At 41.9% G+C, this 22,786-nt stretch overlaps 1 pseudogene across 1 annotated transcript; it reads left to right on the top strand.

The window, feature by feature from the left end:
• The first annotated feature begins 5,587 nt into the window (after nt 1-5,587).
• Nucleotides 5,588-6,153, top strand: LOC308439998 (60S ribosome subunit biogenesis protein NIP7 homolog; annotated as a pseudogene). The gene is made up of 2 exons: nt 5,588-5,852; nt 5,994-6,153. The product of its transcript is annotated as a 60S ribosome subunit biogenesis protein NIP7 homolog (transcript).
• Nucleotides 6,154-22,786: the final 16,633 nt, after the last annotated feature.

Genomic DNA, 22,786 nt, shown 5'->3' with positions numbered 1-22,786 from the left:
GCACCTTTAGTGGCCTATATCTACCAACTAGACATCATTTCCCAAAGGTTCCAAAAACTCCCCACTGGACACTATGGCTCAAAACATGAGCTCATATGGGCCTGAAAGACCTCCGAAGGGAGACCCTCACTCAAATCTCAGGAGAGGCGTGCACCCAGCGAGGCACCGAGACCAGACTTGCTGCAATCGCATGAGGAAGTTTATTGAAAGTGAAAGAGTAGATCTCAGGCCAGCATGCTGGGGTCGAGACTCATACACCACGCAGGGGTAGAGGAGTTCGACCCCGGCCTGAACTTGTAACAGGCTTATAAAGGCAAAAATCACAAAGGAGGGGGAGGACAGGGGAAATGAGGAAATTCATAAGGGGAAGAATCATACCTTTTTTATCAGTACACCCCCAGGCACACCTAGGGTGTTGGAACATTCCACAGAGGTCATCCGGACCTTCTGTGGTATTTTGGGAACTCAAATCTCAAGAAAGTGGGATTTCCTGGGAGCGGCAGAGGAAATCCCTAGGGCAAGGAATCAGTGTCCTTTGACAACCTTTTACTCTTCAGGCCATCTCACATTCTCACCAGAGCAAACTTATGCTGTAATACTCCATAAACAACCGTAACCTTGACCTTTTATTTAGTAGGAACTTAGTGCCCGAAGCTCTAAGTAACACCACAGGGAGAGATTCTCAAGCTCCTCCAAGAAACCAGTACAAATGTGTTTGGGGTATCTGCATTGCCAACAGCTACTCCAAATCTCCAAATCGGGAAAAGGCCTGAGGGTTTGAAAGAAAGACATGACTCAATTATTTGTGTCAACCGGAAAATGCTCCTTTACTCTATCTCTCCCTGAAATTCAGCTCTTAAGATGTACACTTATAAAAGCAGTATGCAAATTCCCTAGCTGCTCTGTCAAAGTGCCACCCCCTAGGGTGGGTCTATGTTCTGAGATAGTGAAAAACAGAAACTTGTGTGGAACCTCCGTTTTTTTTTTGACTGCGCCAATCTGTATTACAAAGGAAGGCTATTGTTTTCCCAAAGTCTAGGGTACAAGCAGGCAGTTCAACTAGCCCTTAGCTGATGTGGGATGGGCATGGCTCCCAACATCTCTGCAAAGCTAGAAGTAGCTGTCACACACTTTTAAAATAGAGGTTAATCACTGTGTGTAAGAATGTTACCTTTTATTTCAAAGCCCTTGCTCTGAACTTGTAAATTTTCTAGATTAGACAATTTATTTTCTTATCTTGAAGAACCCTAAGGGCTTTTGCCAGACTTAATCCTACCGCCTCAGGTCAAAGCTAGGAAAAGTTCAACTCTCCACCCACAGTTTTTGGGAGGAGCAGGAACGTTCTTGAAAAACCACAGAATGTACTGACTGATAGTCACCCGACCCTCTGATCCCATGGCCCTGTCACATGTGTGTTAACCAATAGATTCAAAGGCTAATATGCCTTAGCCAATGAATTTAAATTATAACCTTGATGATGTAACCTGTACCCCTAAAGAGTATAAAAACTGCTTGTAACAGCCTTTTTGGGGTCGCCTCTCCTCTGAATGTAGGCCACCACAGTGCACTGGATAAATAAACCTTTTGTTTTTGCATCAATCCCTGATCTCTCATCTCATTCATGGGAACCTCAAATGTATAAGATTCAATTTGGGTTTTACAGTCTTTTCCAGTGGAAAAGATCTATCCAGTGGAAAAAAAATAGCATGTTCAACAAATTTTGGTTCAACTGGAGGTCAACCTGTAGAAGAATACAAATTGATTCATTCTTATAGGCTTGTACAAAGCTCAAGTCCAAGTGGATCAATGACCTCCACATAAAACCTGGTACGCTAAAACTAATAAAAGAGAAAGTGTGGAAGAGCATCAACCATATGGACACAGGGGAAATTTTTCTGAACAAAACCAGTGTCTGATGCTCTAAGATCAAGAATCGACAAATGAGACCTCATGAAATTACAAAGCTTCTTTAAGGCAAAGGACACTGTCAGTAGGACAAAATGGCAACCCGCAGACTGGGAAAAGTTCTTTATCAGTCCCACATCTGATAGAGGGATAATATCCAATATATACAAAGAACTCAAGAAGTTAGACTCCAGAGAACCAAATAGCCCTATTAAGAAATGAGTTATAGAGCTAAACAAAGAAATCTTAACTGAGGAATATCAAATTGCTGAGAAGCACCTAAAGAAATGTTCAGCATCTGTAGTCATCAGGGAAATGCAAATCAAAATGACCCTGAGATTCCACCTCACAACAGTCAGAATGTCTAACATCAAAGGTCACACAGGTGACAGCAGGTGCTGGTGAGGACGTGGGAAAATAGGAATACTCCCCCATTTCTGGTGGGACTGCAAAATGGTAAAAAACCACTTTGGCAACCAATCTGGTGGTGCCTGAAAAAATTGGAAGTAGTTCTACCCAAGGACCCAGCTATACTAACCTTGGGTATGTACCCAAAAGATGCTCCAACATATAACAAGGACATATACTCCATTATGTTCATAGCAGCCTTATTCATAATAGTCAGAAGCTGGAAACAATCCAGATGTTCCTCAACAGAAAAATAGATACAGAAAATATGGTCCATTGACACAATGGAGCTATTAAAAACAATGACTTCATAAAATTCACAGGCAAATGGATGGAAGTAGAAAATATCATCCTGAGTGAGGCAAACCAGACATAAAAGAGCACACATAGTAGGTACTCACTAATAAGTGGATATTAGCTCAAAAGTCCACAGTGCCCATAATACAACTCACAGATCATATGGAGTGTCGAAGCTAGGAAGACCAGGGTGTGGATGCCTCAGCCCTTCACTAAGGGGGGAACAGGACAATTGTGGGAGGTGGACAAAAAAGAGAGGGAGAAAGGAGAGAAAGGAAATAATGGTGGTAGCATCAGGGTCTGGATGAGATACGAGAGAGGTAGAGTGCCAGGGAATTGAACAAAAATTTGTAGCAAGGAGGATAAGGAACTGGGGATAGCCACCAAGTGTCCCAGATACCAGGGAAATGTGAGGCTCCCAGGACCCAGATGACTTTAGCTGAAATGTGCAGAGAAGAGTGAAATACTGTAGCGGCCTCTTCCAGCAGATAGGCATGGCCCCCGGCTGAAGGATGGAGAACACCCTCTCATCTCCAAGTTTTTAACCCCAAAATGTTCCTGTCTACAAAAAGAACAGGGACAAAATATGAAACAGACTGAAGGAAGGGTCAACCATAGTCTGCCCCACCTGAGGATCTATCATGTCTACAGACACCAAACCCAACACTGTTGCCGTGGTCAAGTGTTGCTTGGTGACAGGAACCTAGTGTGTTGGGTCCTGAGGAAGTCTAGCTAGCAACTGACCAATGCATATGGGGATCCTTGGAGCATACCATTAGATGGAGCTCAGGGTACCTGGTTGGGGAGCTAACAGAAGGTCTGGAGGAGAGGAGGGGGATTGCAACCCCACTGGAAGAACAACATAGTCTGCCCTGACCACCCAGTTCTCCCAGGATCTAGACCACCAACCAAGGAGTGCACGTGGAGGGATCCATGGCTCCAGACACATATGTAGCAGAGGACGGCCTCTTGACAGCAATGGGAGGGGAGGCCCTTGGTCTGGGAAGGCTCGATGCCCCAGTGTAGGAGGATGCTGGAGGGATGGGGTGGCAGAGAGGGGGTGGGGGAGCACTCTCATACAGGGAAAGGGGAGGGGGAAGGGCATATGTGGGATGGGAAGTCTGGTGGAGGGGTAACCCGGAAGTGGGATATCATATGAGATGTAAATGAATGGAATAATTAGTAAAATAAAAATAAACATAAAAGAATGGTGGATTTCTGTGCAACACTAATTTAAGAAATGGCAGATGTGAATAATCACTTCATTGTGAAGTGATTATACATAAAAATGGTCTTCAAATGTTTTCCTGTAATGGAGTGTGGCCCACAGTTTTATTCTCTCTGCAGAGACCAGGCTTTAAGAAAGATTTCCCAGAACATTGGTTACAGGACATTTTGTGATTACAGGGTGGACACAGCCCAACTCCAAGAAACATAAGTGTTACAGTAAACAGAAACCTCACTGAGCTACAGTATTAAAGTGGTTTCTGAGCACAAAATGGAGTTGGTCTAATTTCGCAAAGCCTGTATAGCTCAGGCTGGCCTAGAACTCCCTATGCACCCAAGGAACTTCCAATCCCCCTGCCTCCTCCACCTCCTGAGTTTTTACAGGAGCTCACCACCACTTCCAAGGCAGGCTGTGGTAGAGCTACAACCAAATGTCTGCTTCATACATGCTAAGTGTAAGCACTCTTCCAACGGAGCTACACCCCCAGCCCTGAGACTCCATCCTTTGAGGGACAGGACATTTAAGACAGGGTTTTCCTATGCAGTTCAGGCTGGCTTCAAGCAGATGACCTTCTGGTTTGAGGTACCATTATGTCGTTGATTCATTTCGATTCTACTTCCTCCCTTTTCTATGACAAAGTTGCTGAAAAGACATGCTGAGGTCTGTTAACTGTCCTAAACCACAGCCTAGTTTACTATGGACTAAGCTTTTCACTGTTGAAAACATGGACGGAGGGCCGGAGAGAATCCAGATTTGATTCCTAACACCCATGGCAGCTCACAATCATCTGTAACTCTAGTTCTAGGGGATCCAACACTCTCTTTTGCTTTCCAAGGGTACCAGACACATATAGTGTGGTACACAGATATAGTTAAAGGCAAAATACTCATACCTATAAAAACAATTAATTTTTTAATGCATGGAGGTACAGCTTGGTGATAAAGCAAGTGGCCTTAGCATGTTTCAGCCCCTGGGCTTGATCCCTGACATTGAAAAAAAACGGAGAAAAAGAAAAGACAAGACAGAACATTATACACTGGAGTCTCTCCAAAACTGAAAGAGCAAGAGTTTGCAATTAGAATCAGCAGTGGTGAGGAATGCCTTTAACCCCAGCACTCACGAGGGCAGCTGGGGCTGTACGGAGAAATCCGGCCTTGAAATTAATTAACTTACCAGTTAATTAATTAAAATAGAACAAGGAAGGACGCTGAGAGACATGATCATCCTCTGGATAAGTGTACAACTAACTGTCTGGGTTTGCCGATTCTGAAAGTGAAAGTAGCAGGTGCGGGGCAAAGACAGCTCACAAAAAAACAGGAACTGGGATTTCGGCCAAACCACAGAAGGAGATCGGAGATGTCAGAGCTGAACAGCGCAGACACTGGAATATGGAGCTTTGGCGGGAGACGAGGTCCTCAACAAGATGGACGCTACAGGTCGAAAGGACTCACGGAAACAGGCGTGCAGAGGACCTTTCATCTTGGTTTTAGAGGAAGGAAAACAAAAGATACCGCTCAAATTAAAGCATAAAAATAAGCTAAAAAAACCAGGTGGGGCTCACTTGCTCTTCCGTCACTTAGGAGACAAGCGGAGGTAGGAGACTCAAGAGTTGAGCAGCCTGAGTTACACAGTAACAATCTTGTTTAAAAAACAACAAACAAACAAACAAACAAACAAACAAAAACAAAAAACAAGAAACAGCTTCTGCTCTCCAAGCACGAGGATCCCGGGAGCCAAGCTAGCGGGAAAATGAGGCCTTTGACTGAAGAAGAGACCCGATTGTGAAATACATTGGAGAGAATCTACAACTCCTGGTGGACAGACCGGACGGCACCTACTGTTTCCGATTGCACAACAGCCCAGTGTACTGTGTGAGTGAGATGATCCTGAAGCTGGCCACCAACATCTCTGGAGATAAGCCAGTGTCTCTGGGGACGTGTTTTGGAAAGTTTGCTGAGACCCACAAGTTCCAGTTGCACGTTACAGCTCTGGATTACCTTGCAGCCTATGCCAAGTATAAAGTGTGAACAAAGCCTGGAGCAGAACAGTCCTTCTTGTATGAAAACCATGTGTTGAAATCTGGTCTGGGTCAAATTACTGAAAACACATCTCAGCACCAGGGAGTAGTGGTTTATTCCATGGCAGACATTCCTTTGGGTTTTGGGGTGGCAGCAAAGTCTACCCAAGACTGCAGGAAAGTGAACCCCATGACAATTGTGACCCATCAAGCAGACATTGGGGTATATGCTTGCCACAAAGAGACATTGACTTACGATGGTCATCTGAAGCACATTTTGCTGTGTGAGAGGACTTAGCTTTGTTTCCTGTGTGTAGGCCATCATGTTAAACTTGGATAACCCTGAGATATACAGTTTGGATTCTTATCAACAAATGACTCAAAAATAGGGTTTCTGGCCCTCTAGAGTCAAAAGCAGGTGGATCACAGGTATAAGGTCAGCTTAGGCTTCTTAGCAAGTTCAAGGCTAGCCTGGGCTACCTAGTTAGACTGTCTCAAAAATCTAAAGCAGACAAACCAGAAGCTGTGTGAGCGAATAGAGTGTTTCTGTTTTGTATCTGCATCGTCTTTGTTTGAATCAGAAGACTTGCTCTGAGTGATGGTTTCTAAGTTACCTCACCGAGGACAGGGGTAATCTTACTGTTATCTGTGAGAACTCTGTTTTCCAGGCTTATAGTAGCACAGCGGACTTTCTATTGTTTATTAATATTAAAGGTAACAACTACCATATAAGGCTAGTAGGCCATGCCTGTGGGTTTACATATGGAATTTAACACATTTTATTGGTTTTTAAAGTAAATAAATAAATAAATACAAAAACAAAAACAAGCAATCAAAAACAACCTAGGGACTGGAGAGATGGCTCAGTGGTTGATTGTTAAGAGTAGCTGCTACCCTTCCAGAAGACTCAGGTTCAATTCCCAACATCCATATATCTCCAGTTAGAGATGACCCAGTGTCCTCTTCTGCCTTCCATGGGCAATAGACACGCATATAGTACACATAGGGAAAACACCCATGCACATAATTTTGTAATAGAGCTGGAGAGATGGCTCAGCAGTTACAATCACATACAGGGTACCTGTGGTTTGGTTCTCAGCACCCATATCTCAGCTCAGAACCTCTGTAACTACAATTCCAGGGAACTCAGTTCCTTCTTCTGAATTCCATGAGCGCCTGAACATGCATTCATTCATGCACACATATATAAAAAAATCTATTTTAATTTGCAAAGACCGTACCAGATGTGCAGGTATGGTGGTGTCTTTCATGTACATAAATGGAGTGAAGGTTGAAGGGAGGGAGGGAGGGAAGGGGGTTTGTAAACGAGATAGACATGCTCCTAAGCTCCTCTCCCATGGTGCTTTCTGTGTCAAATAATGAGAATTCCAATCTTCTAGTTTTGCAGTCTAGAATAAAACACAGCATTATTCTTCTCCATACTTCCTTTTTCCTCACACCTCAGCAAATTATGTGGGTCTCCTCCTCTCCGAAGCCAGCACACATCTCCCAACCTCCACCCTCTCCTATTATTTATGGACTCCCCTTGGTGTCTCCTAAGATGCTACCTTTAATCTGCCCTGGATATGGTGGTCTAATTAATCTGTTTAAAGCCTGTGAAACCGCCTGAGAGTTGAGGGCATCCTGGCAAGTAGAGTGACAGATGACATAACATGAGGTGTCAGGAAGGTGCCCACGCACTGAACCAGCCTAGTTCATCTCAGCGTTTGTGCTCTTCCAGATGAGAGGGGGTAATGTGCCAACTCCATGTCTGTCATTCTTGGAAATCATTCCCTGGAGAGCAAAACTTTGTCAGGAGCGTGAGAGGGGTGCTGGGGAGATGCCTCTGTGGGTAAAGGTTTCTGAGCAACAACCAGAGTTCCATTCCCAAAACCCACAAAAAGCCAGATGTGATAGCTAATGTCTCTAATGCCAGCACTTCTGCATTGAGATGAACTAAAGAGGCAAGAAAAATCACCCGGGAGCAGGAAGACAGCGAGAGAGACACTGTTTCAGTGAGATGAAAGGAGAGGATCAACTCATAAAAATGTTCTTCTGACCTACATGCATGTGCCATGGCACACACAGAGTACTTGTGCACACACAAGCACACATACATACACATCTACATATATACACACACATGCAAACACACACATGCATACCCTCATACACACACACACACACACACACACACACACACACACACACACACAACAATTGCCAAAACTTCACAAATAGCTGAGAAATTATTGGAAATTGATGGTTTCTTAGAGAAGTTGAATTATTTTTTTTCTGTGAAAGAGTGATAACTTGTATGGTGCCTACCTTACCTGGACTTAGGGTTTAAAACAAATAAACAAATAACTAAATACAAAACAAAATTTTAAAAAGAAGATATAAAATTGGAATGTGTTGGAAGAAATCATGAGAACAGTTGAATTGAGGGAGTGGGAATGGATATGATTGAGATACATTGTATACATGTATGACATTTTCAAAGAGTAAATAATTGATATTAAAACTGTGTAGGGCTAGGCATGAAGGCACACACACTTAATCCAAGGCAGGGCAGGTGTGAGTTCCTTATTGGGTCTGGTCTACACACTAAGTCTCAGGACAGCCCAGACTACTTAGAGAGACTATGTCTGGGAAAAATGTAAATGTATCAAACTGGATGACGTGCTCACATCAGTAAATACAGAGGTTGAAATATTATTATTATTATGAGCATCCTTCTGATACTTACCCTCCTCAAAATAAATAAACATGTTGGGAGATATGGGACAATCTGACCATCTAAGTGACAACTGTTAAGTCAGACAACCCAGCTAGCCTTTTACCAGCACAGACAACTTGGATACTCTAAAGATACCTTACGGAAGCTATGCAACAGTATCAGCTGCCTGCTGTCAACCCACAACCCTGGCTCCTAAAGTTGTAGCCCCAGCTATAAGTGGTTGGAAAATCTACAATGAAGTGTCTCTCTGAATATTCCTACCCAGGCCAGTCAAGGAGCACTTTCCCTGGTGGTCCAGCCAAGAGAATGTTGTGATTGGTACAAAAAGAACAGAGTTGTAATTGGTATGAATACTGTTGTGAGGCATCCATTAGAGAAGACCGCTCAGACATGAGTTTACACCAGTAGAAAGTTTTTAATTTGACAGCTTACAACTACACTGGGTGTTCAGAATCCCAGTGTAGCACAAAGTGAGCAGTTCTTGGAGTGAGCTTTTAAGCACACACACACACACACACACACACACACACACACACACACACATCCTAAATTAACATACTTTAGTCAACAAGAGCATTTAGGCAAGAACAGACTACAGAAGTGAAAAGGCAACGTTAGTACATTTAGAGATTGACCTCAAACTATGAATTTTGATGGGTTAGGTCTTTTGTTTTCATTTTGGCAGGTAGTGCACTCTGTGTGCTGAACTTTATGGCCCGAAAGCTACTTCCATCATGGAAGCAGTTGTACAAAGGTCTGGAGGCCTGTTACAAGTTTCATCAGGACTGGTGGCCCACCTGCCCACAGGTCCCTGGGAACTCAGAAGAGCTGCAGGAATGCTTTCCATCCTAAGTGGAAGGGTGAGTCAACTTCTTTTGCCCATGTTCTACCCCAGGGGAGGCCACCCAGAACTCCCTCAGTGCAGGCAGAGGTACTGCCTGGGAGTGCACACTTCCTGCCCAAGGCCAGACCCAGCCCAGTTTCTTCAAGACCAACTGTTCACTCTCCCAAAGGTCCCTGGGAACTCAGAAGAGCTGCAGGAGCAATTTCCATCCTAAGTGAAAGAGTGAGTCAACTTCTTCTACCCACGTTCTACCCCGGGAGAGGCTGCCTAGAACTATCACAGTGTACGCTAAGGTATTGCCTGGGAGTGCACATTTTTGGCTCAAGGCCAGATCCATCCAAGGTACATCAGGACTTGACTCTGCAATCAGAATTCACAACCTTCCCTGAAAGAGGAACTCCCAGAAACAATATTCCTCTGGAGACCACAGGCCCACAGACCCACAACAGGGACAAGATCCAGTAAAAGGCACCAATATCACATAGCATCACCAATAACAAGATGGCAAGAGGCAAGCACAAGACTCTGAGAAACGAAAACCTAGACAACCTGGCAACATCAGAACTCAGTTCTTCCACCACCACAAAGAGTGGATATGATGTTCCAACTCACCAGAAAAACAAGATTTAGAATTAAAATAATACTTCACAATGATGATGGAGATCTTTCAGAAGCGCATAAACAACACACTTAAAGAAGTGCAGGAGAACAAGGAGAATACATAAAAACAAGTTGAAGCCCTTAAAGAGGAAATACAAAAATTACTTAAAGAGCTAAAGGAAAGCACAAACAACCAGGTGAAGGAACTGAAAACAGAAATAGAAACAATGGAAAAAAAACAAAAGGGGACAACCCTGAAGTTGGAAAAACTAGGGGAAAAAAAAACTACATCTGTAGTCAGAGATGCTAGCTAGCATCACCAACAGAATACAAGAGATAGAGGAGAGAATCTCGGGAGCAGAAGATACCATAGAAAACACTGACACAACAGTCAGAGAAAAGGCAAAAATCAAAAACATTCTAAGCCAAAACATCCAGGAAATCCAGAACACAATGAGAAGACCAAACCTAGGGATAATAGGTGTAAAAGAGGGTGAAGAATATCAACTAAGAGGCACAGTAAATATCTTCAACAAAATCATAGAAGAAAACTTCCCTACCCTTAAGAATGAAATGAGCATGAGCATACAAGAAGCCTTCAGAACTCCAAATAGAGTGGACCATAAAAGAAATTCTTCCTGACACAAAATAGTCAAAACAAGAAGTACTCAAAACAAAGAAAGACTACTAAAAGCAGTAAATAAGAAGAACAGGTAACATAAAGGCTGACCGATCAGAATTACACCAGACTTTTCAACAGAGACTATGAAAGCTAGAAGATCCTGGACTGACATCATACAGATCCTAAGGGAACACAAGTTCCAGCCCAGGTTACTATATCCAGCAAAACTCTCAATCACCATAGGTGAAGAAACCAAGATATTCCAGGACAAAAAAAATTACACAATATCTATCCACAAATAGAGCCCTACAAAGGATAACAGATGAAAAATACCACCACAAAGAGGGAAACTTCACCCTAGGAAAATCAAGAACCAAATCCTCTTGCAACAAACACCAAAGAAGAAAAGCACACAAACATAACTCTACCTTAAACAACAAAAACAGCAGGAAATAACAATAATAATTCCTTAATTTCCTTTAACATCAATGGACTCAATTCTCCAAAAAAAGACATAGAATGGATACACAAATAGGGTCCAGCATATTGCTGCATATAGGAAACTCATCTCAGCAAAAAAGACAGGAACTACCTCAGAGTAAAAGGTTGGGAAAAAACTTTCCAAGCAAATGGTCCCAAGCTGGAGTAGCCATCCTAATATCGAATAAGACTGATTTTCAACCAAAAGTCATAAAAACAAACAAGGAAGGAAGAACACTTTTTACTCATAAAAGGATAAATCTGTCAAGGGAACTCTCAATCCTGAACATCTACGATTCAAATACAAGAGCACCTACATTCATAAAAGAAACTCTACTAAAGCTCGGAATACATATTACACCACACACAATAATTGTGGGAGACTTCAACACCTCATTCTCATCAATGGACAAATCATGGATGCATAAACTGAACAGAGACACAATAAAACTAACAGAACTTATGAACCAAGTGGATTTAACAGAATATTTTATTCTTAAAAAAAAAGAATATACCTTCTTCTCAGCATCTCATAGAACCTTCTCCAAAACTGAACATATAGTTGGTAACAAAACAGACCTCAACAGATATAAGAAGATCAAAGTAATCCCATGCATTCTATCAGATCACCATGGACTAAGGCTGGTCTTCAATAACAATAGCAACAACAAAAGACAACATACACATGGAAGCTAAACAGTGCCCTACTAAATAACAGCTTGGTCAAGGAAGAAATAAAGAAAGAAATCAAAGATTTTTTAGAATTTGACAAAATGAAGAAAAACATACCCAAACTTATGGGATATGGTGAAAGCAGTGCTAAGAGGAAAACTCATAGCACTGAGCACCTCCAAAAGAACCTGGAGAGAGCATACACTAACAGCTTGACAGCACAACTGAAAGCTCTAGAACAAAAAGAAGCAGATACACCTAAGAGGAGTAGAGGGTAGAAAATAATCAAACTCAGAGCATAAATCAACGAAATAGAGACAAAAAAACTATACAATGAATCAACAAAGCCAAGAGCTGGTTCTTTGAGAAAAAGATCAAGAGTGATAAACCCTTAGCCAGACTAACCTGAAGGCACAGAGAGAGTATCCAAATTGACAAAATGAAAGGGGAGACACAGCAACAGAAACTGAAGAAATTCAAGAAATCATCAGATTCTATTACAAAAGCCTATATTCAATAAAACTAGAAAATCTAGAGGAATTGGATAATTTTCCAGAGAGATACCAGGTACCAAAGATAAATCAGGATCACATAAATCATCTAAATAGACTCATAACCCCTAAGGAAATAGAAGCAGTCATGAAAAAGTTCCCAACCAAAAAAGTCCAGGGCCTGATGGGTTAAGTGCAGAATTCTATCAGACCTTCATAGAAGAACTAATACCAACACTTTCCAAACTATTCCACAAAATAGAAACAAAGAGAATACTACCCAACTCATTTTTCAAAGCCACAATTTCACTCATTCCTAAACCAAACAAAGATCCTACAAAGAAAGAGAACCAATTTCCCTCATGAACACTGATGCAAAAATACTCAACAAAATTTTTGCAAACTGAATCCAAGAACACATCAAAGCGATCATTCACCATGATCAGGTGGACTTCATCCCAGGGATGCAAGGATGGTTCAATATACAGAAATCCATCAGTGGCATCCACTATATAAACAAACTCAAAGGAAAAAACCACATGCTTATCTCTCTAGATACTGAGAAAGCATTTGACAAAATTCAACATCCCTTCATGTTAAAAGTCTTAGAAAGGTCAGGTATTCAAGGCCCATACTTAAACATAATAAAAGCAATATATAGCAAACCAGTAGCCAACATCAAAGTAAATGGTGAGAAACTTGAAACAATCCCACTAAAATCAGGAACTAGACAAGGCTGTCCACTTTCTCCCTACCTATTCAATATAGTACTTAAGTACAAGTCAGAGCAATAAGACAACAAAAAGAGGTCAAATGGATAAAAATTGAAAAGAAAGAAGTCAAAATATAAGTATTTGCAGATGATATTATAGTATACTTAATTGACCTTAAAAATTCCACCAGGGAACTTTTACAGCTGATAAACACCTTCAGCAAAGTGCCTAGATTTAAAATTAATTCAAGCAAATCAGTAACTTTCCTCTACTCAAAGGACAAATAGGCTGAGAAAAAAAATAGAGAATAGAGAGCCTCCACAATAGCCACAAAGAATATAAAATACCTTGGTGTGACCCTAACCAAGCAAATCAAGAATCTATATGACAAGAACATCAAATCTCTGAAGAAGGAAATTGAAGAAGACCTCAGAAGGTTAAAAGATCTCCCATGCTAATGGATTAGAAGAATCAACATTGTAAAAATGGCCATCTTGCCTAAGGCAATCTACAAATTCAATGCAATCCCCATCAAAATTCCAACTCAATTCTTCACAGAGTTAGAAAGAGCTATGTGCAAATTCATTTGGAATAATAAAAACCCAGGGTAGCAAAAAACATTCTCGACAATAAAAAAAACTTCTTGGAAGATCACCATCCCTGAGCTCAAATTGTATTAAGGATCAATTGTGATAAAAAAAAAAAAAAAAAAAAAAAAAAAAAAAAAAAAAAAAACTGCCTGGTATTGCTACAGACACAGGCAGGTAGATCAATGGAATAGGATCAAAGACCCAGAAATGAACCCTCAAACCTAAAGTCACTTGATCTTTGACAAAGGAGCTAAAAACACTCAATGGGGGGAAAAAATAGCATCTTCAACAAATGGTGCTAGTTCAACTGGCACTCAGCATGCAGAAGAATGCAAATCGATCACTTCTTATCTCCTTATCCAAAGCTCAAGTCCAAATGGATCAAAGATCTCCACATTAAACCAGATACGCTGAATCCATTAGAAGAAAAAATGGGGAAAACTTTAGAACACATAGGCACAGGGGAAAAATTCCTAAACAGAATACCAATGGTTTATGCTCTAAGATCAAGAATTGACAAATGGGACCTAATAAAATTGCAAAGCTTCTGTCAAAGGACACTGTCAAAAGAACAAAATAGCAGTCAACAGATTGGGAAAAAATACTTTACCAATCCTACATCTGATAGAGGGCTAGTATCCAATATACACAAAGAACTCAAAATGTTATCCCCTAGAGAATCAAAGAATCATATTAAAAAATGAGGTACACAGCTACACAGAGACTTCTCAACTGAGGAATATCAAATGGCTAAGAAGCACCTAAAGAAATGATTAACATCCCTAGTCATCAGGGAAATGCAAATCTAAACAACCCTAAGATTCCACCTCACACCAGTCAGAATGGCTAAGACCAAAAACTCAGGTGACATCAGATGCTGGCAAGGATCTGGAGAAAGAGGAACACTCTTGCACTGTTGGTGGGATTGTAAACTGGTACAACCACTCTGAAAATCAGAGCATTGGACATAGTACTACCTGAGGATCCAGCTATATCACTCCTGGACATATTCCCAAAAGTAGCTCCAACATCTAACAAGGACACATGTTCCATCATGTTCATAGAAGCCTTATTTATAATAGCCAGAAGCTGGAAAGAACCGAGATGTTTTTCAACAGAGGAATGGACACAGAAATTGTAGTACATATGCACAATGGAGTACTACTCAGCTATTAAAAACAATGAGTTCATGAAATTCCTAGGCAAATGGATGCAACTTGAAGCTATCATCCTGATTGAAGTAACCCAATCAGAAAAGAAAAATTCATGATATGTATTTACTTATAAGCAGATACTATAAGCCCCACACTACCACCCTCAAAAAAAAGAGCTCGGAATACCCAAAAAACCATCCACAGAACTTATGAAGCTCAAAAAGAAAGAAGAGCAGAGTGTGGATGCCTCAGTCCTTCTCAGAAGGGAGAACAAACCAGTGGAGGAAATACAAGGTCAAATAGAAGAGCAGGGATTCAAGAAAAGATCTAAAGAGATGGCTTCAACTGGGGATACACCACATATGCAGCCACCAAACCCAAGCACTATTACTGATGCCAAGAAGTATTTACTGTCAGAAACCAGACATGGATGTCTCCTCAAAGGCACTGCCAGAGCCATACAGATACAGATGAGGATGCTTGCAGCTAACCATCTGACTGAACACAGGGACTCCAAAGGAGCTAGAGAAAGGACTGAAGGAGCTGAAAGGTTTGCACCCTCATGAGAAGAGCAACATCGCAGCCAAGGCACTGAGGTGGAGAGGGTGATGGGAGAGGGAGCACCTTCATGGAATCAAGTTGAGGAGGAGGTGGATGGGATGGAGAAAGGGTATAATATTTGAACTGTAAATACAGAGAATATCCAATAAAATTGAAAAATGCTCTGTGTAGAATGTTGCAAATTAATTTTATGAAGACTGGGGTAAGAATTGCCATATTTCTGGAGAATATTTAATATTTAAATAAATTATAAGATACTTAAAAAAATACAGTTAACACAGCAACTGTTTATATATATATATATATATATATATATATATATATATATATATATATGTTGCAGTAAATATTAAAACATAATAATAGTTTATCTTTTTAGCTGGCTCTGAGGTCTCACTCCTCAGGTCCGGCTTTAGTTCAGAACCATGCACACCTCTGGAGACCAGTCTGAACGGCCAACACTGCCCTTCTTGTCTGCGCCATTCCAGTCTCTTGGCGGTTTTCTGTTGCTTGTTCTCTGCCTCTGTCCCGGGGTATTTCTGTACCCTAAAATCCCTCAAAAACACTACTCTTAAGCCCGACAGCTTTTCATAATGGTTTATATATATATTCAACTCTTAGTCCACAAATCCTCTACACAAGATTGCATCAAATAGACAAAGATACAAACTGCCCTTCTATATGAGATTAGACCTGTAAAATCCTTAATGTTCATAGCTTTTTAACACTAATAAATCCCACCTGGGTCCCGCTGGTCCTTGGGAAGCTCCAAGACAACTAACCCCATCCTGTGACCTCTTGACCCTCTCAGCCCTCTCTACTTCCCCCGCCCCACCCAGTCACTGGCTTTCCTTTATTTTACTAATTAAAATGGGAAGAGTCAGTTGGAGTCACAGGACTAGCCTGCCCTTCTTGGGGAAGTGGAATTAACATTAAAATACCAACAGCTTCAGGACAATATGTATATATGTGTTATGAAAGTTTTTATAAAGGTTGATAAGTTTAGACAAATAATACTTTTAAAACTAGTTACTCTGTATTTAGTTACAGTGTACATAAAGAGCTTTAAAAATAAATTCTGTATATATTTAAGAAAAAAGAATACAATATCTTAATTAAAATATACATTAAAGTAATAAGTATAGTGAAAGAAGCTACCACACCCATCCTCTTACGAAGTAATCCATTCCCCCAAGGAAATAGCAATAATCCACTCACAAAGCAAAGTTCATGATTCAATACACCAATCTCCAGTCCTCATTCTGTACATTAGATCGTTCTCCACAGGCAAGTGTACTCGTGATAGGGCACTTGACTAGCGTGCATGAGGTCCTAGGTTCCATGTCCAGTAGAAAAAAAGAGAAGCTTTTCGACTTCCTTATATCTGTAGTCTATGCAAGATGGAGAAGCAGAGGCTCATGGAAGACAGTGAAAAGTCACGAGGCACCTACACCACCCACCTTCCCACTGTAAAAGCTTACTTTGTGTCTTTAGCTCCCTCTTGTGACCATAATGAGGAAAACGTCCCTTTTGGGTGGGTTTTTCCCCTACCCTACTTGTGAATTTTTTTACATTCAAACAATACACTTATGCAAGGAACTCTTCAGGGGGTCAGGCACACACACAAAAACATGTATACATGTATGAAAAATGCAAAGGAGACTTGCCAGGAAGATGACCTCTTTCAGCAAAAGAGAGAGGGAGATAGAAAATAGTGATGAGAGAGGGGTCTTTAAAATTAAAATCTTGTGTGTGTGTTTCTGTGTCTATGTGTGTCTGTATGTATGTGTGCATGCTTCTGTCTGTCTATATGTGTCTGTCTGTCTATCTGTGTGTGTGTGTGTGTGTATGTGTGTGTGTGTGTGTGTGTGTGTGTGTGTGTGTGTATCTAGCTTTCAGTGAAATTTGTAAAAGTGGTAATCTGCCAAATACTTTTTCAGGCTCCTGGTATCTACCAAGATAGACAGCAGACAAACAACCCTCCCTAGTTACATTTGTATCTTGTAGACCAACAGATCAGAAGCCACAGGCACAGTACAGGTGTCCACAGGCACAGTACAGGTGTCCCCTTGTCATAGTTGCACGTCACTGCAGTTCATCACCCACTGTCACTCACAGCTACAAAATACTGAAAGGAAAATGCCAGGAGTAAACACATTATAGCTTTTCAATCAAACTAGCTCTCTGAGTAGTTTGATGAAGTTTTTCTCAAACCAATTCTCTGTCCAGAACAGAGCCAATAAGGTGTGGAAGGGGGATTACCCCGTTCTCCATAACTTCTATTACAGTGTTTTATGGTTGTCCTGTTTTATTTTTAGTGATGACTGCTAGACCCTGTGCCTGGTTTATACACTGAGCTTTGGTTGGGGCGGAGGATGCAGGGTGGGGGCAATGTAGGCACACCGTGTGTGTATATATATAAAACTCTCAGTGTGGTTTCAGGCATCTGCTGGGTGTCTTGAAATGAATTTCCCACAGATGGCAGGCTGCTGTGAGCTTGTTCACAGTCTGCTTAAAGTGAACAGGAGAGAGTTGAGAAGCTTGTACCGGATATCTAGAGGGTCACAGACCTTCAGGAAGCACAGAGTTCTGGTTCTTGAGGAAAGGGGTAGGAAAAGAGATGGTACCAGGTGGTTGACTTCAGATCATATGGGGTGCTGTCACTTTCTGAAGTTACCCTGAGTAACAGAGTATCACAAACTGCCTCAGTGAAGACTTTCCTTTTAGCAGACTTCCTTTATAAAGCTGAACTGCTCAAACAAGAGACCTTTCATTGTAGTAACCTTCAGTCTCATCCATCTTCCTTAGCAGCTTCCCTCCCCTTCCTTCTCATGGTTCTGCATTGAGGTGACTTCTGAATGCCTATGTGAGAAAGGGGAACTTCAGGGGGATCCTCACATATGTGGCATAGTAACCCTTAAGTTGTACAGTACACACCTCACAGATCTGTGCACAGTGAGTCAATAACACTTCTTTTGTGTATCTGCAAAGGTTTGTGCCTGCACTATACTAGGTGATAAGATGTTTTAATTTATCTCATGTGTAAGAAAAAGTTAGCATTAGAAGCACCCAGAAGAGGAACATAAACACAGGAGCTTCCATGTCATTCTTAATAAATAAAATAAATTGCTATACAGGGCCAGGTAATTATGACAGGGTTTTAGACACCAGATTGTAATTACGTACAGTCACTGAGATCAGATGAGGAATTGCAGCCCAGCTGGCTCATTGTACCAGGAACTCCCACAGCCAGCAGAGTAATTATAGCAGAGACACTAGATCTGCTGGGTGATTACCATGTAACCAAGGAGTCCAAAGAAATAATAGCACAGTTCCAAACACAGGCACTGGGCAATAACAGGAGATATAATCACAACCCAGAGACAGAGGGATATTCCTGAAACACTAATCATCAAGATTCCCAGGAGAGCGCCACTACCCTCAGAAGTCCCCACAAGTTGAATGATTTCTCCCCTTTTTTATTTGGTTCTTAGAATTAAACCTAACTCCTTACACATGATAACAAGGACTCTGCCACATGCTACTACGGTTTCACTGATGGAGCCTAGGCAGGTGGTCTACCGCTGAGCCATACCTTTTATTCCCCTTCCCTGACCAGCACAAGTCTTTTCTTTATACTCATGTCCTTGTGCTTTGTTTTGAGGCACACTGGGTTTAACTAGGGCCATCTGTGGGATCGTTGGCACCTGACAGACTCAACAGTGGATACGAAACTAAATGCAATGATACACCCACCCTCCCAGTCTGTAGGTATCCAATAGTTCAGCAGAGAAAGGTAGAGCATCACAAGCAACTCCTGTATCCATAACTGACTGATGACTAGCTCAGTCTTGTGCAGAGCCCAGTGCAGGTGACCACAGCTGTTGGGAGATCGTGATTACAGTGGCTGGGTCCTGCTAGGAAGATGGCATTTCATGGCTCTTCTCCCTATCTTCTGGCTCTTACATTTTTTTCTACCCACTCTTCTTCAGTGTTCCCTGAGCCTACAAGAGGGATAGAGTGAATGTTCTATTTTAAGGCTGAACATTCAACAGTCACCCCGAACAGCCATGAGTCTTTGTATTTACTGTCATTCATTGCAAAAAGGGGTTCTCTGGTTCAGGCTTAGAACAGGAGTTTTGGTGCTAGGACATAGCTTGGTGCCATGTCAATTTAGCTAAAAGTAGGGCTCCTTCATTTTTATTGCTGAATAGTATTCTACTGGATGTACCACAGTTTAGCCATTTGCCTACTGAAAAACAGCATGGCTGTTTCAAAATATTCTGAAAGGTCATGGGCCAAAATGGAGAACCTATTACAATTATTCTGCTAAATTAACATTGTATTAAACTGACTTATTTTATATACATATACATATATATATACACACATATGTATATTCTATAATGACTTATCATTATATCCATAGATCAATGCATCCCTCAACCATCAGAGAAGCTTCTTTCTCTAGTAGGTGGGGAATAACATGGAGACCCACAACTTGGCAAAGTTTGAACATAGAATACTCAGCCCTAAATGGCTCAGAGGTCATTACACAAGATGGGGACAGAAAGATTTTAAGATCCAGAGATTGTGAATGACCACATAGAAACAGTGTTTTCCAAAACAACAGGGCAGATGCACTATGAACTCAGTGATTGTTACAGCATGCACAAGACCTGTACAAACTCATGAAACCCCAGCATGGAGCGGGAAGGTGAGCACAGTAACCCCACCCCCAGCTAAGGATCTATTGACAATTGATAGCTGCTGGGAGAAGGAGAGTTAATGTTCTTCAAGGGTGTGGTCCCTGGTATATTGACTTCACATCACTGGATAGCCATGCAGCCAAATGTATGGGAATAGCACCAATAGAACTCAGTGGGTCTTTAAAAAATAAATGAAGAAACCAAGTTGGGTGAGAGCGGAGGAGGGTGCATCTGGGAAAAGATGGGGGGTGAATGTGATCATACGATGTATGAAATTCTCAGAGAATTCATAAAATCTATTTTTATAGATAAGAATTCACAGTTGTGTGCTTACAGGCTCTTCCAACTTTGCCTTCCTGGTGAACTCTCATTATTTCACTTGGCTAAGGGTCCTTTTGTTCAACGAAGATGAAAGTCATGAACAGGCAAAGAGCAGCGCTCTTAGCATCAGGTCCCTCTGATGTCTTTAATCAGAACAGCTCTCAGCAGCACTCAGCAGCAGTGTTCAGGGTCCCAGCAGCAGAAGGAAGGAAGTCTCTGAGGCTTTCTGAATGTTCAGGGATGGGGTCTTTCAGCTCTGCTTTCTCTGACCTCTGCGAACCGGCTGCCTGGGCCTGGCATCCATAGATGCTGTGTCCTCTCTGTGTAACTAACTGTTAGAAGAAAGATGAAGCATGTGTAGGAGGAGATATAAAGGGGCAGCGAGCCCTGGAGGTAAGGGGAATGCCTCTAGGGAGCCCATATTGTAAATCCCTTCCCACTGAGGGACCAGCCACAGGACCCTATAGTACAGAATAGAGTTTATTCAGGGCATGGGGAGGGGATTAAGAGGTAGGGGCAGAGAGACAGAGAAGAGAAGAGAAGGGGAATAAAGAGGTAGAGGCCAGCCAAGAGCATGTGGAGAGAGAGGGGGAAGGGAATGGAGAGAGGAGGGGCAGGGGAAGAGCAAAAGCAGGAAAGCAAAGAGCAGGAACACAAGAGAGGACGCAGCAAGCAGCCCCTTTTATGGTGTCAGGTAACTGGGGCAGAGCACACCTGGCTCTTGCCAGGTAACTGTGGTGCAGAGTTTACAGAATCCCCACATTCCCCTGTTTTGGTTTAGAGGCAATGGTGATACAGGGATAGGGTTAGGTAATCTCTGACTGCTTCACGCATGTTTTGGGGCAATGTTTTTGGAGAATCTAGAAAAGTAGGAGTAGGGGTGTTAGTCCAGTCTTAGAGTTGGCTGTTTCCTTGTGGTCCAGGGTCTGTGAAACCATCTGAGGATAGGTCAGAAGGAACAGATCCAACAGAAACATCTATGTCTGTGAAAGAAGGCTGAAGCATCTGTAGGTTGCTTTGCTGGACTTGTTCTAGATGTAATGAGTGCCTGGACTTGACAAGATGCTGGAACATACACACACACACACACACACACACACACAGAGAGAGAGAGAGAGAGAGAGAGAGAGAGAGAGAGAGAGAGAGAGAGAGAGAGAGAGAGATACATTATAGATAGAGATTAAGTACATGCTACCATTTCTCTCCCTCATCATAAAAAGAAGGAAAACAGGAGGGGGGGCTGATGGTGAAAGGGAATAGGGGTGCAGAGTCTCTTAGCTGTCAGGGGTTAGAGATGTTCCTTCCCGAGCAGAGTAACACAGCTGTGAAAGATAACAGTGGTCACTGCAGAGTTCTCTGGAGCACTTGTTGATTGTCTTAGGGCTTTCTAAAGTTTTCAAGGCTTAAGCAAAGTTCCACAAAGCAGAGATGTTGTTGGAATGGCAGCCACAGTGATAACTGTGGTTCTTACAGTGGAAAAAAAGTCCCTTGGGGAGCTTGTCTGACCCCAAGTCTCTCCCAGGTGTCGGTGGCTGCATTGGTGACTCTCAACAGCTACAGGGTATTTAAGGGAGTCACAACAGTCACAACAATGGCTGAGGAAGCAGATGCTTGACTGACAGCTCCCATGGCTCCCCTACCTCCAGTGAACCTTCAGACACAGCAGCAGCATTCACAGATTGGCTAGATCCTTAACTTGGTAACTCAGAAGATAACTACATAATTCTGATCCAGCCTTTGTCACTGCCCTCCCTCGGACAGTCACATATTCTGCTCCACAGAAGTTGTTGATATAATCTAGGCAAAGAGGAAAGGTCTAGACAACTAAATTGCTGGTACTTGGGGAAAAGCACTTTGGTAGGCTGGCTAAAATATTTTATATGGAAGTAATATATAGAAGTCATCTTCAGTGAGCTTCATCAGGGGACACATTTTTTTGGACCCCATTTTTTAATTTAATTTTTATTGGATATTCTCTGTATTTACATTTCAAATGTTATCCCCTTCGCCCCCCCACACTCCCTCCACTTGCTTCCATGAAGGTGCTCCCTCTCCCAATCCCCCTCTCCACCTCAGCACCTTGGCATTCCCTACACTGGGAAAATGAGCCTTCACTGGACCAAAGGCCTCTTCTTATCAAGGAACACTTAACCCCCATCCAGTATCCTAGGAAGTGCTAAGTTCTTTAGATCAGTCTTAATTCCTGGTATTTCTTTTTCTTTTTCTTTTTCTTTTTCTTTTTTTCCCCTTGCTTTTCAGTCAGCTGTGCCCTGTGCTCAGAAATGATGAGTGTAAAAATAAATCTTCCTAATTCAGCTCTTGGTGCAAAGAAAAACTTTCTTTCCTTTTTTTTTTTTTTTTAATATTTACTTATACAAGGTCTCACTATATAGTTCTAATGGTCTTGAAACTCACTATGTAGACCAGAGAGTCC

This window comes from Micromys minutus (genome assembly GCF_963924665.1).
Source record: "Micromys minutus genome assembly, chromosome: 30".
NCBI classification, from domain to species: domain Eukaryota; kingdom Metazoa; phylum Chordata; class Mammalia; order Rodentia; family Muridae; genus Micromys; species Micromys minutus.
This window is presented reverse-complemented; position numbering and strand designations above follow the sequence as displayed.